Source organism: Sorghum bicolor, chromosome 3 (assembly GCF_000003195.3).
Source record: "Sorghum bicolor cultivar BTx623 chromosome 3, Sorghum_bicolor_NCBIv3, whole genome shotgun sequence".
In the NCBI taxonomy this organism is placed as follows: Eukaryota; Viridiplantae; Streptophyta; class Magnoliopsida; order Poales; family Poaceae; genus Sorghum; species Sorghum bicolor.
The window spans coordinates 595028-611618 of NC_012872.2; the positions used below are offsets into that span (position 1 = coordinate 595028).

At 45.3% G+C, this 16591-nt stretch overlaps 1 pseudogene; it reads left to right on the forward strand.

Moving 5' to 3' along the window:
- LOC8077563 lies at nucleotides 216-13756 on the forward strand (annotated as a pseudogene).

The following is a 16591-nucleotide window of genomic DNA, read 5'->3' on the forward strand; positions in this document are numbered from 1 at the left end:
TTTCGTCTATATTTAATGCTTTATGCATGTGCCGTAAGATTCGATGTGACGGGAAATCTTGAAATTTTTTTGCTTTTTGGGGTGAACTAAACAAGGCCTAAACAAGCCCGAAATTCACTACTTCAATCCTGTGTTATTCTCTGGATGGTCATCCTGGTTTACTGTTCACGGAAGAAAAAAAAAACTCCTCTTTATCCTTTCTTTTCCTCCGGCTCATCTCCTCTCTCCTTTTCCCGACTCTTCTCGTCGCTTCCTCCATCTTCCCCTCCCGATCTTTCCAAAGCGGACATGGCGACGGCGCAGCCAGCCATCGCTGGTGCCCGTCCCTCGGCGTGGCTCCTCCTCCTCTCCCCCTTCATCCGTGCGGGCTCCTCTCTCCTTCTCTAATCTCCGGTCTCGCTCCCTCTCTTGCTCTCCACGCGTGGGCTGGGCGACCATGACGGCGGCGGTGCTCCGCACGGCAGCTGCCGCCCTCCTCCCTCCCATGTGTGGCGGCACAGACACATATTCGCTCTCCCCATGACCGCGGTCGCGTTTGCTCCGATGAAACCCTGGGTGCCTTGGTGGCTTCGGATCTGGCAGCGGCGATCCCCGGCGTGCGTTGTGCTGCCATGGCTGCCTCCGATGGCTTCGCCTCCGTTAGGTGTTGCACACTCTTCCTCCTCCTCCGCTCTCTGTCACCTGCCGCTCACCTCCTTCGTGCCCTCTCCTGGGCGCGCGAGGCCGCGGCGCTCTTACAGGTGGTTCGCTGGCACGGGTGGTTCCTGGCGGTCTTCCCACCTCTCCTCCATCCTCCTCGACGCCGGCCTGCAGTGTAGGTTCATGTCTCTTCCTCTCTCTCCCTCCCTCCCTCTCGATCTGTTGAACAATCACCGGCGCATGTTGCCATCTTCGATCAGACTGTGGCACGTCATGCGTGCCTACTCCTAATTTTGGTTTTCACTACTAATTTTTGTTTCTAAAGATCTAATGTGGATGTCCTGTCTATTTATTTACTAATGATGTCAGTTCCTCCTTCCTCCTCTCTACAAATTGTTAGCTGGCCATTTTCAACATGCAACAGAACTGGACCTGCTCTAAAGAAGAGAAAGCTGTGTGGATGCATCGGCAGTTAGCATCTTAACTTTGCATGATGCTGGTTCTTGCCAGTTAAATTGATAGTATAGGTTACATTGGCTAACATGATATTACTACAGTATGTACCATCAGGCTGTGTTGCATAAACGACCATATTTGATTTTGTATCGCCATTCGAGAATGCTGGTTCAACATCTTCTGGATAGATATTTTGGTTTCAATTTGATCTTATGAATTCCCTGTTGCTGTGTGGATCTATAGGTTCTTGTCCCCTACAATATCCATCAGCTCCACCACCGGGGTCATTTCTCCAGAACTAGCTTCTCGTGCTCACCACCCCTTAAGCTTGGATCCGTTTCCTCACTGGTTATAATCGGATGTTCTCAACATCCGCCATTGGCCATTTTTCCATTCTTCAGCCTGTGATGAAAATTCCATACCACTACTCAAGGATAGGATCTGATGTTCATTCGCTTGTGAGGTACTCGGCATGACCTGCTATGTACCCCAGTTGTTGGCATGCCTTGAAGCTCCAAGTTGATAACAAATGATGATTGGTATGTTTTTGAGGCCTCTAAAAATCCTGCCTGCTTTGAAAAAATATTACCTTCTTCGTTGTTGCAGCAAAAATTTTATGAACCTTTAAAACAACGTGGTGGTTTGCAGGGCAGAAATGTTAGTGGGAGTTACTATTATTTATGTTAAAGTTTTCTTTGCTCTATTTTATATAGGCGCTGCAACTAGATGAAGAGCAAAGGAGTTTTCATTTATTAAGAACATTTTTTTGTAGCTATCCGTTTGTTATGAACAATTTTTTGCCTAATTTTTTTAACATAACAGTTGCTAATTACGTATTTCAGCTTACTACGCCACAGTGATTGTCTCTGCCAAATTCTGTTAACAGCTGATTCTCCAACAATTCTAATCCAGCGTGGGTGCCCACATTTTAGGCATCAATGTGGCTCTATGATTCTTGCCTGCGGTTCTTTTTTTGCCAGCAACATTTATTTCCAGGTGCATCTTTGGGTATCTGTAGACATCTATAACACTTTGGAATTCTAAAAAGAAAAAAAACATATACTATTTCTCATGTTCCATTTATCGTGAATCACTCATGTCTCAATACTCGACCGGACATAGTTCACGTTTTTTACCTTTTGTATCAGATCTAATAGATTTCCTTCATTTCTCATCTATACCTCTACAGAATGCACCCTTTGTTATCTTCAGTCTTTTCTTACTTGGATTAAATTAATGTCTAAATTATTTGGGTGCTTTATGATAGCCTTCCTTTTATGAATAGCTAAATATACTGCTTTTCCAGATATTTGTATCTCACAATTAGGGGATAAAAAATACTTATAGTTTTGGCTTGTGGATATCATGGACACTTGAGGTACCTGTTTCATGTGCTTAAAACTAGCCATCTTATCAGTAGGTTAGCTTGTTGAAATCATGTACAGAAACATTTGCTCAAGTATAGGCTATTGTTTACTTTATGTCCATACATCAATCCTTTCCTATTTGCCTATTTGTCTTGTTTTTCCATAACTACTGCTTCAAATCCATGTGTACAGAACAACTTTCATCGGTTTACATATAATTTTGTTGTGTACCTTTCTTTTTTATAACACATATCTGTTGTCTTCTCTTAGTTTATATACCTTTCTTATAGTATGCTGGATTCAAGGTTTAATTTGATTATATCAAACCAATTTCTCATTGCTGACTTTTGCTTTTAATTTATTCCATGAGAGAGATTGTTCTATGCTGCCAATTTTTTGTAGCACCAGCTGCATTAGCAAATTAAACTAGGTCCATGGATTTTTGCTAATTGTTATTTAAATAGGGACCATGTTATGCATATGCTCAGACTAATCAGGTAGCTCATTAGGTCCATGGATCTTTGCTAATTGTTATTTAAATAGAGACCATGTTATGCAGATGCTCAGGCTCACCAGGTACCTCATTAAGAACAACTCTTTTTAGAACATTCAGTATCCTGTATTCTAACTTTTTTGTTCCTCATGATTTACGTCATGGTTTTCTCTAGGCTGACCTGGTACCTCATTCAGCACAACTCCTATTTTTCGTTTGTTGGAGGTATAAAAGTGTCATTGACTTCAAAATACAGGTGATTGATGGCATTTTCAAAGGACTGGTGAGTGAGGGGCTGAGGACATTGTGTTTCTTAAAATCTCAATATTTTTCCCTTTTACCTTGGCTTTTGCAGTGAGTTCTTGGGAGTTTGGCCTATTTAGGATGAGCTTACAGGTTTTCTAGGTCCCTATGTTACTTTATTCTTCTCTGTATGTGTGTATAGTTTTCTAGAAACATGCCAATAGGGAGACTGCTATTATTCCCCTTATGCAAGGCTGCTACAAAATTTAATATTGAATGCGCATTACTTTGCTCCTCTGGTAATTCCTGTTTACTGACCACATAAGGATCAGCTTGAAAATGCTCTATACACTCCCTTTTGGCTAGCTAAGAGAACCACACTAATCTGCTGTGAGTCTTCTGATTATTGACTGAGGAAAAATACATGGACTATAATTCATTTCAAATCCATGTTGTCATAACAATGTATTTCAAAAGGTTTGTAGTAATTTTAGTTTAGTAAGGAAAACATGATAGGTTACATGAATTTTTTCATGTTATGTTGCAATTGTTTACCTCCATCTGTAACTGACCCTAAGACTGGTGGCCTCGGCGTTGTGTTGTCTAATTTTTGCAATGAAGTGAATAAAGGGGTAAGTAACAAAAAAAAAGGATAGATATAAAATTGGTATTTTTCAATTTCACTTCGAGCCCAACTCGATTTTCTTATATATTGGTTTTGCCATTTCTTACATACTGATAATATATCCTTCACTCACTGGATTATTTTTGCATATTTTTTCTCCATATATATTAGCTTCAATCTCCCATAGTTGTACCATATTCAAGTAGTTGGTGAATGCCGTCCCAGTAGCATTATGTACTTAGCGATGAATGACAACTCATAAATGATATTTCTACTACAATGAAATTACTATTGGATTATATTCTGGCAGTACAAATTAATTTTATTGACCTCTCTCTAATTTTATCTTCTACTCACGAATAATTCACTCATGGACTATGTGCACCATGTGGTTGATGATTTACCTCTACAACAGTTTTGGTTGCCAATCAAGTAACCATGGTCAGCTTTATGCAGGAAAAAGGATGTCCATGTACATATCTATGGTCAGTCTTATGTGTCAAAAGAAGCAAACAAGAAGCACATGGGCAGCAGTACAACCATCCTTCTCGACACCAACGGTTGTGGAGAGCTATCTTAGTTATTACCTCATGGCCTCCTAGATCAATTTCAGCATATGAGCTGAGAGCATTTGCAGGTGAAGACATTCTCAGCATGCTTCTTAATGCACCATATATATAGTAGTTGCTATTTTTTTGCCCACCTGAAATGTAATCACAGATTCACATTTTGTCTATCCTACCTTTCTCTACAAATTGTAGTCAGTGTTATGTCTATTGTTTAAGGCGGTTCACATTGAGGTCTGATTGATAGATAGAGCTCTTAGACCTGTTTGTAGGCTTAATTTAAAATTTCTGCCGAATAACTTTTTTTATTAAAAAATGATTTCCATGCTCCACTTTCACATGATATTGCCTATACAAAATATGTTATTTGCTTCCTGCTGAATTTCGTGCTCAGCGAACTTATATCTTCTCTCCACATATTGTAATGTCAAAAACCACACAATTTGAATTCTGGAGAAAGTTAACCTTTTAAAGCTAGCAATTTATCCATGATACTCTAATGAACCTGAAAAGTACCTTTTTCTTTTCGGAGCTAGCAATTTATCCGTGACACTAGCTACTACATTCTTCTCTATTATATAAATGAAGTTTTTTTTCTCTGTGTTTTTCCATCGTCCTTTGGAATATACACACATACATATATGTACAGAACCTATTAGCTTTACTGACTTTATGGATATTGTGGGCCTGTTTATTTCTTCGTTACATGCTCACAAAAATATTCAGCAAAATATTCTTACCAAAACAATAATTTACTTTCAATGTTCCTTCAGTCTGGTGGAGAACAACAATTTGTTTGGTTGGAATTGACAAGATGAATCTTTTAAGCTTATTGGACAATATTTATCGAATACAAACGAAACTAAGACCAGCAGGCGCTAGAGGCTAGAGGGCACGACCGCCGTGGTTGAGCTGACCAGCAGCAGCAGCAGGGCATGGGCAGCGTACGTACACCACTAGAGCGTCAGCAGTAGCGGGAGCGGGCTGGCTGGAGCCCTGAGCAGAGCAGCAGCGTCTTCCTTCCACATGGGATGGAGGGGCCAGGCAGAGGACTCTGGAATCTTTTTGGCGGACGCATGCTGCATGAGGCTGGCAGGCTTAGCCTCGGGCTCGGGGACCGCGCGCCTGACCGCCCGCGTCCGCGCGCCTTCCTTGCACATGCAGCGCAACGTCTCACGGTCACGGTACCACCACGATGGTCACGGGCGTGGACGAAGCAAGCGCACGGCGGCGTGGCTTTAATTTGCTGAGCCCTGAGCCCTGAGTGAGCAGCAGCAGCAGGAGGGGAGGGGAGGGGCCAGGCAGAGGACGATACTACTGTATAGTGCGTAGACCAGGCAGGCTAGCTATGCCTCGGGGACCGTGCCCTGACGCCCGCGTCCGCCTTCCTCCGGGCCGCGTGTCGACGATACATGATGCGGCCACCAGCAGCAGGCTGCTGTGTAGTAGTAATGTGTCTTGTCTGGTGTGGCGTGGGAGGCCTTCCCTTTGGACAAAAGTCGCCTCCTCCTCGTTTTCTATCTTCCTCGCCTATAACCTCCCACACCGCCCCGGCCACCACCGCCCCGCATCCCGCCCTCCCCAACTGCTGCCGCCGCCGCCATGGCCTCGCCCGCGCTCCAACTCTGTGAACCATCCAAGGCCTGCGTCCTTGCTCTCCGCGACTACCTCCCCGACGGCCTGAAACTCGAGCTGCGCTCACCACCGAAGAAGAACAAGAAGGGCATGAGCCTTACCTTCGCATCCTTCGTGTTCGCCGGAGCGGTGCCGCCCTACTCCGATTTCCTCCTCGACGTGCTCCGCTACTACCACATCCAGCTAGCCCACCTCACCCCTTTCTCCATCCTCAGCCTCTCCGTCTTCGCCCACCTCTGCGTCAAGTGGCTCAACGGTCCCACCCTCTCTCGATCTCTTCCGTCTATACTATGTCTGCTGCCCCTCGTCGCGGCATGAGGCTGCCGGTCCCATCGGAAGCTGCTTTTTTCAACTTCAAACGCCCGTGCGCAGCTGGTACATCCATGTCCCCAGGCGCAAAACTGATCGATGGAGCCAAAACTGGTTCTTCATCCAGGACCTGGACCGGCACACGGAGACGGCCGTCCCGACCACGCTTGCTGTCAGCAGACCGTCCTGGACTGAAGTGCTCACCTCGAAGCGCCGCGGTGAGCTGGAGTCGCTCCGGCAGCGTGTGGCGGAGCTCAGCCGAAGTGGGCTCACCGGGGACAAGGTCATGCTCGACGCCGTCAAGCACCGCCTGGCGCCGCTCCGCAAGGAACCCAAGATTTTCCCTGGAGGTCCTATTCCTTCCTAGTTCCCATTTTTTTTAGCACTGTTGTTTTTTATTTTTCAATTATTATTCAATCATTGACTAACTATAGTCAACAGTTTCATCTCACGATATACAATATACAGATAAAATGTGCAATTACTTTTTATTTTCGTTCATAATAATTAGTGCTTCATGTGATGCAAGATTCGATAATCTTGAAAATTTTTTGGATTTTGAGGTGAACGCCTTATAGTATAACGGGATATAACTCCTTTTGCGTGCATGCAGATGCAGAAGCAGACCGCCAGCAGACCCAGATCAGGATGCATAGAATATTTGGTAACATCAAAACCAAGATGACACCTCGTCAAAAAAAAATGGTCCAAGAGGAAGAGTCGGACGACGCAGACGGAGAGTCGGCCGACGACGCAGAGGATGACGAGGAAGAGTCGGCCGGTGACAAAGAGTCGGGCGACGATGAGGACTACGACCACGACCACGTCGCCGGGTCCCCTGCGGGGCACGACGGGGACGGAGCCAGATTAGGTGACTTTGCAGAGCAAAGTTACATTGTAACTTTCCTGCGATCTCCACCCTCCATTCCCTATCCAATGACTCAGCACGCATACAATGCAAAGGCTTGCAACACTTAGCATTTTTCGTCCACTTCGGCAGGAGGCAGCAGTCTGTGGCAGTTCCATGCCGGTGATCATGAGTTCATGACCAGCTCTGGCGGGCTGCCCTCCCTTGTGGTGAGGACATGAAGCAGCCCCGACCACTAGATCCCGTAGCCGAGGCCATAGTCAACCATATGCAGGTGGTGCCCCCCGCCATCTGCGTTACCCCGATACTTCTCTGAATCGCCGTATCGGTATCGCGATACGTATCCGATACGGCGATACGCCGATACGGCGCCGATACGGTATCGGAGAAGTATCAGGGAAATAGAGAAATAAAAATAAATAAAATAAATCCGATACTTCGTCGATACTAGACCGATACCTTCCCGATACTTCCCAGCCCATAACCTCTCAAATTGAAGTCCATCAAATTAGCAGCTCATTTTTGTGGTCCATTTACACAACACTAAAACTCTACTAGCCACCACACGTACACAATAGATGTAGTAGCGAACTTAGCCTAAAACTTATAGTATCCTAATATTTATTATTCTGCTGTAAGGATATTAAAAATAATATTTAGTTTTCTGCTAGTGTGAAACCAAGTATCTTAAATGTTTCATGGTACTAGCCATGTCTATATTTTGTCATCTCTATTTGTTGATTATTCTACTAGAGTGAAAATTATTCTTAATAGAAGTATTCTGATTTTTTTGATATATTTATATACTTGCCGTATCGGCGTATCCTTGTTTTCTGAAAATGCCGTATCAACGTATCGCCGTATCGGTATCGCCGTATCCGTATCCCGTAACGTAGCCCGCCATCGACAGTGGCAGCGGCGTTGTGGACGGTCCTATTGGAGAAGACGAGGCCGTGAAGCTCGAAGAGGGAATCAACGGTGGGAGACTCACAGCTCGTTGTGGATCATGGACGGGGGTGAGGCGTGGCGCTTAGGGGTGCCTGCGGGCTGCTGCTGCCATGGCCTTGGACGGCCATCGATGTGCGTGAGCCTCCGGCCCCGGGGCAAGCGAGCTCTGCAGCACGCGGGCTCCTCCGAGTGCGAGCGCTAGCTGCCGGTGCGAGCTCTGCAACACATGGGTTTTTCTAGGAGGGAGCAGCGGCCGTGCGGGGACGCAGCCGCTGAGCACGATAGCTGCCGGACGCAGCCAACTTGGGTTCCATGAACGTGGCATCGGACGCGACTTTCTCGCGGGTGAGGCAGCAGCCTACTGCTGGACTTGCTGAATGTGGACAACATGCTGCTGCGGCTCTCCGTCGACGACCTGCGCCACGCCTTCTTCTTCTTCTTCGTTGATGCCGATGACAATGGCACCATGTTCACCACTAAGCTTGCCATCCACGGCGGCGCGGGCGTGGACCCGAACTTGCCGGAGCACCGCCAGGCGGAGGCGCAGCACTTGCTGGTGGCCTGGCGCGGTGCCTCGCGGGCAACTCTGTGTACGTGCACGGCCAGCGCGTGGGGCAGTGTGGAAGCGTGGCGAGTGGCTGTTCGGCGTGGGCACAGGGCACAAGACACAGCGAGCGGGCGGCCAACGCGGCCTCGCAGGCACGGCATGGGGCGAGCCGGCGAGCGCGCGAGGATGTCGCAGAGGGCTGCACTGCACGGTGAGCGAGCAGGCCACCGCGGACATGGGATGCAGCGAGCGCGCACTGCCATCGCGGAGGGCGGCGCGGCGAACGTGCGCAGTCGCCGAGGCTAGCTTGCGGCCAGCACGGTGGGAGGCATGTTGAGCGGTCGGCCGGCGTGGCCACATGATACGGTGAGCGTGTGGAGCTGATACGAGTCGACGGCCGTGCAGGGGAGTTCGTGTGAAAGAAGAAACAAGACACAGACCGTGAATTGATCTCCCACGTTGGATCTTGATTGGACGATGGATAGCATAGGGGAAGTTACAACGTGACTTTGTGAAGCAAAGTCACTGAATCTGCATCCGACGGGGACGATGACGTCGCCGGGGCGCACCAAGAGGATGACGTCGTCATCAGTGCGGCGGCCCAGGTGGTGCCGCCCCAGAAGGCCGTGGGAGGCAAACGGACGACCACGGACGCCCCGGAGGCATCGCGGAAAGCCCCGCGCTTGGCCTCCACATCATCACCCCCGGTTCAGGAGCCTCGCCAAGGTACCCTGGATACCGTTGTCGGGATGTTGAACAGACAAATGAGTCGTTCTGACCACCTGGAGAACGAGCTCGAAATGGCCCGGCAGGAAGCCCACCGCCAGGGAGGAGCTGTTGAGCTTCAAGCACGACACTCGGAACGCATTTGAGCGTTCCAAAACCAAGATCAGCAGCTTGGAAGCCAAGAACAGGAGCCTGCGGTCTTCGTTGGAGGAATTCCGCGCCCACGATAGGCTCACGGAGGACAAGCATCAAGGTTGATTATTATTTTTTGTTTTCCTTCAGCTTCCTAGGCATTACACTAGGTTTTAAACTGTTTGTCATGTTCCAATTGGAAAATGAAGGTTATTACAAATGTATGCATCTAAACTGGTTGTCATGTTTCAATTGTAGTTTATGCTTTCCTGTTTTTTTTTTTGACAACTCTGTTATTTTCTTTAATCTCAGCCCACGAAGAACCGGCCTCACCAAGCTGCCCACAAAGCCCTGTAGGCGGCCAACGCGGCGGAGCAGGAAGCCCAGCACGATGATATGTGGGGTGGCGTTGCTGCTCGCCTCCCTGTGTTGGGCTAGCCTCCACGAGGTTAATTGCTTCGCTCCCAATTTCCTTTCTTCTTAATACGCACATGGTTCGACCTATTCATTTTTGTACCGGCCACACTTCAGTTTCCAGCGATTTGTAACTCGGAGCAGACAGTGATAATTTCAGTGGAATGCAAGCACTAGGATATAGGAATCGTGGTGACAAAGATGGTCCTTTTTTTAAAATAAATTTCGCCATTCACGAACACTGTTGTCAGAATGACCCTGAATTTGTTGGATATGGCAGTTTAAGTATCAGAATTAGGAGTGCCTACTTACTCAGCAACCTTGCAGGCCTGAAAATATCCTAGCTTTGCAGTGAATTCTTCACCATCTTACCTTTTCACCGTTTTATGCTTCAGAGTTCTGTCGTACAGTGTGATGTCTCTCTAAATTAGTGCCTTGGTCATTGCAGGGATCAGTTCGTCGAAATAAGGTGGCCTCATTTGTGATGGAAGGGCCACAAGGATCAAGCAATGTGACAAAACACAATAAAAGAAAGTCTCCTGTGCAGAGATGGAGGCCGGCTTCAACAGAAGCAGTTCCCCAGAAAGGTTTGTGCATGCACCCTGTTCGCATCCTGCATTCTTGTTGCACCTTGACGAAATGTCATCATTATTCACAATGCATTCAAGTATTCAACTTTCCTTGGAACAGAATTCCCAAAAACATCACACATTTCAACCTTGCCTGCCCTAATTCTGATCTTTCACCTATATGCTATGGAGATACTTACCCTTTTCCAACAAACTTTTTTCAACATCTATATTAAGTGTTAAATTGTTCCTTTACATCGCCTTTTTTAATTTCTTCTCTTTCTTTCTTTCCTTCTAGTGTCTGTGGCGCACTACTGCCATTTCTGAACTTTTTGATAATGACACACAATGCAGATGACATTACAGAGACATCAAATTCTGAAAGCAAGAAAATTATAGAGGTTTGCATAGCTTCTAGTGAGAGTTTGGCATCAGATGGAACAACCAATGTTGTTGTTGAAGTTACCACCAACGATGCTTCATCGTCAAAATATAACTTAAGTTTGGAATACAGTTCAACTAAAGTAGTTATAGAAGACAATGTGGAGGTATCTGGCTTCAATAAGGATCTAGTTGTATCCAATGTCTCCGGGACGTATTCCTCCTCTATTGAGGTGTGCCATTCACATTTGTCTAAGTAATCTGATTTTTTTACAATAACCACTTTTTGTTTTTTCTCTTCCCACTTAAATGAGTGATCTTTGCACCTACAGTGTTTGAGGAATGTTAATAGATCCAGTCGTTATGTTTCAGGTAGATGCTCCTTTGATACGCTTTGTGAAAGGAAAGGGGTAGGGATCTCTTGATATGTTTCACATCTGTACGGTGTACCAATCTTTGTTGGGGTAACACTTGGACTGTATCTCTGATCAGAATTTGTATTCCTTGGAATGTAGTGGGTCTACGCAGAAGCAGATTGAAGAGGGTGCTGGAGTTAAAATTATCTTCCCATCATCAAGGGTGGGGACTTCTGTTGGTATAGATATACTCATGCTTCTTCTTGAAATCATGTTTGATATGATAAGCTTGAAGTTAGTTTAAGAGCTAAGTATGTAATATTTTTCAGTCCTTGAAGGTAAAAGTGCTGAAGGTATTAGAAAAGCATCACAGATGATTGCAGATGTTCTTGAAGAGGTAGATATCCAATGTATACTTCTCCAATTGATGACTGACACATGTTTAGATTGTTTACTGAATCATTCTACATTTTAATTTACTGTCGTTTATTATGTGGAAAATTATTAATTTGCTATGTTTGCTTTTACATACAAATTTTGTGAGATTGACAACTCTTCTTATTTATAACGTCCATCATTAAATATACACGCTTAATGCTTTGCTACCTCGATAACATATAAAAATTACACGAGAGATCAACATATCTCACAACGTGTGCTGCAGAATTGTTAGTGCTGATTATCAAATGCATCGCATAGAAAGTGAAAACTGCTGCCTACTGTGCATTAGCTGTTACTCCCTCCGTCTCAAAAAGAATGCAATTCTAGGCATGAATTTGGACAAGCATTTGTCCAGACTCATGCCTAGAATTTCATTCTTTTTGGGACAGAGTATTCATAATAGTTTCATGCTCATTTATATGCACATGGTTGTCAAAAGATACTTCTCTTGGAGGTATTTGAATTCTTTGTTGCCATTCTGCAGCTAAAAAACATTTATTCACTGCAGATCACCTCTGCTTGTTTTCTCATTTTCCCAATTTTGTCATTCACTGGATCATAATAGTTAGTCTATCCTTACCCTGTTTTTCAGGCTGTTAAAAGTCGACAGCTCGACTACTCTCATTTCATATCACTTCCATTGGCTCTCCGCCCATATCTTGTCGAGAAACGGAACCACTTCCAGAGTTGAATCCTTGGGGAAGAAGACAGTGACAAAGATGAGAGCCGAAGAACATGTTTGAAACTTGGTCTCTAGCTTGGTGGGAATATCCAAAGAAACCACAAAGCACCATCTTAAACAAAATCTCTAGAAAGTTTTCCTTGTGATTAGGATTTGAAATATCACCTCTGTTCTATGAATTTCTAAAATCTAAATTTAAATGTCTTGTTCCCTTCAGGCTTTGAGTTGTTTATTTGTCACCTGTAGATTTTGGCATTGACAAGTCAATATTTATCAAACCGAAAACATTTCACCTGACGGTTCTTATGTTGAAGTTGTGGAACAAGGATCGTATAGCTAAGGCCGCGGATGTGCTCCAGGTATTGTGATGATTCACTGCTAACTACTAAGGAATGTATAGCCGATGTAACAGTAAGGAACTTAATGCACTGCTTCTTGGATGCAGTCAGTATCTACCAAAGTAAATGAAGCTTTGGAAAATCGACCTATCTCCATACAGCTTAGAGGTCTGGTGAGTTTCCTTTGGATCTGAAAATATGTCTTTCTGAGAGCCTATTTATTGACTAGTAATTGGAAGGAAAACATTGGGTTGAGAATCTGAACCAAAAAACAGCATATTCATTTCTGAACAATTTTCGACAGTCCACAGTATTTCTCTTTTGGTTTCCAGAGGGGGAATCTGATGTCTAAGCAATACTATATTTGCCTGTAATTTCAAAATACTTTTATTGGTTTAAACACATCTTTTGTAACCCTTGAAGTTCCAATGAAATTCAGACATGCATGAAAGGTTCTCCAGCTAAGGCTCGGGTGGTATATGCTCCAGTGCTGGAAGTTGGTGGCGAAGGGCGCCTAGCACGTGCTTGTAGTATCCTTTTGAATTTTGATGAAGTGATATTTGTTAAATACTGTGTCTACTTATTGTTAATCCTTTGGATTTTTTCTAGGAAGTGATCTGTGTATTTATTTGTACAGTACAGGTCGCTATCAATATTGGTTTATTGTTGCGATAACATCTTATGCATATGTTTCACTTGACTAACTTGCACTTTATCAGAAGTCATAACTGATGCCTTTGTCAAGTCAGGTCTAGTTTTTGAAAGGGACGCAAGAGAACTTAAGGTGTGTAATTACTAATTAAATGGTTAAATACCTTCGTTTTGTTAAATGGTTAAATACCTTTGTTTTGTTCTTTAGCCTTCTCATTTCTGGTGGTAGTATACATAACTTCTTTTTTCCCTAAGAGATTGTCAGTTATAGAGATTTAAGCGTGTTTGTATTTGCATAACGAACTCATAGTTAAATTGAATACAGCATACAAAACTTTTTGTTGTTGTTGTTGTTGTTGTTGTTCTGCTTTAATTGTGTTGCCCTTTTGCCACTGCAGTTGCACGCAACCGTAATGAACGTGCGGCATAGGAAGAGGTGCAAGCTATAACCCTTTTCCTTGTTATGACAGTAGAAATAAACGGAACCCATGGAAGGACTTGTTTGATGCCTGGGATATATTCAGGAAATACGGGAACGAGGACTGGGGCGAATATCCCATCCATGAGGTCCACCTTTCTCAGAGGTTCAAGTTTGACAAAAGTGGATACTACTATTGCTGCCCTTGCCTGCAGAGATGCACACAGAGTGAGATTTGTAGCTGTGATCATGTTTTAGGGTTGTTGCATAATAATAATAATAATAATAATAATAAAACTGCTGTTCATGAGGCGTTTAACTTTGTTATCAGCGGTATGCCCTTAGGTCAGGTGTTACTGTGTATCAATTGTTTTGAATCACCGATGAGCAGGTGTATCTACTGTCTTGAGTCACCGATATGAGCCATGTGTTGTCGTTGGATGGTGTTGTGTGATATGAGCAATGGCAATGGTAGTGGGCTCCCTGTAGTTCGTGTTGAAGTGTTGGGTGGATGTGGAAGTGTGCATCACATCACTCTGAGACCCTCCTATCCTATATTCCGTCGTGCCCGCTCCCGCACCTCCATCGCTAGGATGCCAGTCACGAGGGCACGCATCAGAACAAAAAGTCACACAGCGACTCACCACCTGGCACGGAAACCACACACCTAGAAGCAGCTCCATGCCATTGTGCTCCCCGGCGCCCTCCTCAGCGGCGGCAGTGGACATCGGCTTGCCGCCCCGTGCAGTTACTGGTACCCACACGCGTGGCACTGAGAACGCCCTCCCCTCTGGATCCAGCTCCCGGCCCCGCTCCTACAGTAACCAAAATTGCTTAGGCCTTGTTTACTTCCACCCAAAAATCTAAAATTTTTCAAGATTCTCCGTCACATCAAATCTTTAGACGCATGCATAGAGTATTAAATATAGATGAAAATAAAAACTAATTGCACTGTTTGATCGAAATTTACGAGACGAATCTTTTGAGCCTAATTAGTCCATGATTGGATAATAATTTCCACAAACAAACGAAAGTGCTACAATGCCGGAAGTAAATACGGCCTTAGTCAATGTCGACGACGGTGCTAAGGACATTGTGCAACGGCGGCAACCAGGCATAGTGAAGAGGATGTGCCCTCCACATGCTACACCACTCACCACCAAAGCAGAGCAATCACAGACTCACTACAATCAGTGGGCACGGAATGGGGCTGCGACATCTACGACCTCGTACATGTCCCAATTCATCAGACTTTGGACGCTCTTGGAGGACGTCCAGCTCGACCCTGACACACCAGATAGGATGGTCTGGCGTTGGACTCCGGACGGCTCATACTCTAGTGCCTCGGCTTACCGCGTTTTCTTCGAAGGCCGTGTCCCGATGCGTGGGGCCAAGGAATTGTGGGCCGTCCGCTGCCCGCACAAGGTCAAGTTCTTCTTCTGGATTGCTCTCCATGGCCGCCTGTGGACAGCGGAACGCCGCAAGCGACATGGCCTCCTGGAATCCGACGACTGCGCCCTCAGCGACCAACACGCCGAGCACACCTATCACCTCCTTCTCTCCTGCCCCTACTCCAGGCAGGTCTGGTACGGTGTGCTTCATTGGGCCGGTCTCCCTACCGCTGGCATCACAGGGGCAAGAATCATTGCTTGACTGGTGGCTCCAGGCGTGGAGTGAAGTGCCGGGCGCGTTTCGTCGGGGTTTCGACTCCGCGACCCTACTAACGGCTTGGATGATTTGGAAAGAACGTAACAGGCGCACGTTTGATGCAATCTCTTCCACACCGGACCAGCTACTTCACAAAACCAAGGACGAGGCTGCCGAGTGGGTGGCAGCGGGGTTTCGAGACTTGATGATATTCAACACTGCCTAGACATTACACTAGGTTTCGAGACTTGATGATATTCAACACTGCCGAGTGGGTGGCTCACGGAGGACATGCATCAAGGTTGATTTTTTTTTTTTGTTTTCCTTCAGCTTCCTAGGCATTACACTAGGTTTTAAACTGTTTGTCATGTTTCAATTGGAAAATGAAGGTTATTACAAATGTATGCATCTAAACTGGTTGTCATGTTTCAATTGTAGTTTATGCTTTCCTGTTTTTTTTTGACAACTCTGTTATTTTCTGTAATCTCAGCCCACGAAGAAGCGGCCTCACCAAGCTGCCAACAAAGCCCTGCAGGCGACCCACACGGCGGAGTATGAAGCCCAGCGCTTTAATATGTGGGGTGGCGTTGCCGCTCGCCTCCCTATGTTGGGCTAGCCTTGAGCCCATGACCTGTGAGTATTTTAAGACTGTGTGCTAGTGGATGCATAAATGGTCTTCCTCTTAAACATGATGGCTACTTAGTTAAACTGTCTTGTTTTGGTGCTGCCATGAGCCGAGGAAATGAGTATATAGAAATAAAGAAGGCAAATGTTGGCCTGCACTTTAGGGCAGTCCCAATGATAGAAACCAAGTAGTTTCTATAGCATAGGAAACCTCACCAAGAAACTACTCCTTTCCAACCCATGGTTTCTATAAATTTGTTCACATAAATAGCAACTTAAATGCAACAACAAACACAGGAGGATCAGCTGTGGCAAATATTTTTACAAACAACATGTGGCTTCACCAAACGTGTGTTCACCCACTGACAGTGTCTGATGTCTAATTCACTGGAGAGGAAATGTCTATCGTCCAATTTTGAAATGAAAAGGAACACATCATGAATAATAGGGAAAGGAGAAAGTAACATGCTCTTGCTCGAGGATTTTTGCGTGGACAGAACTATGAGAAAGAACGCT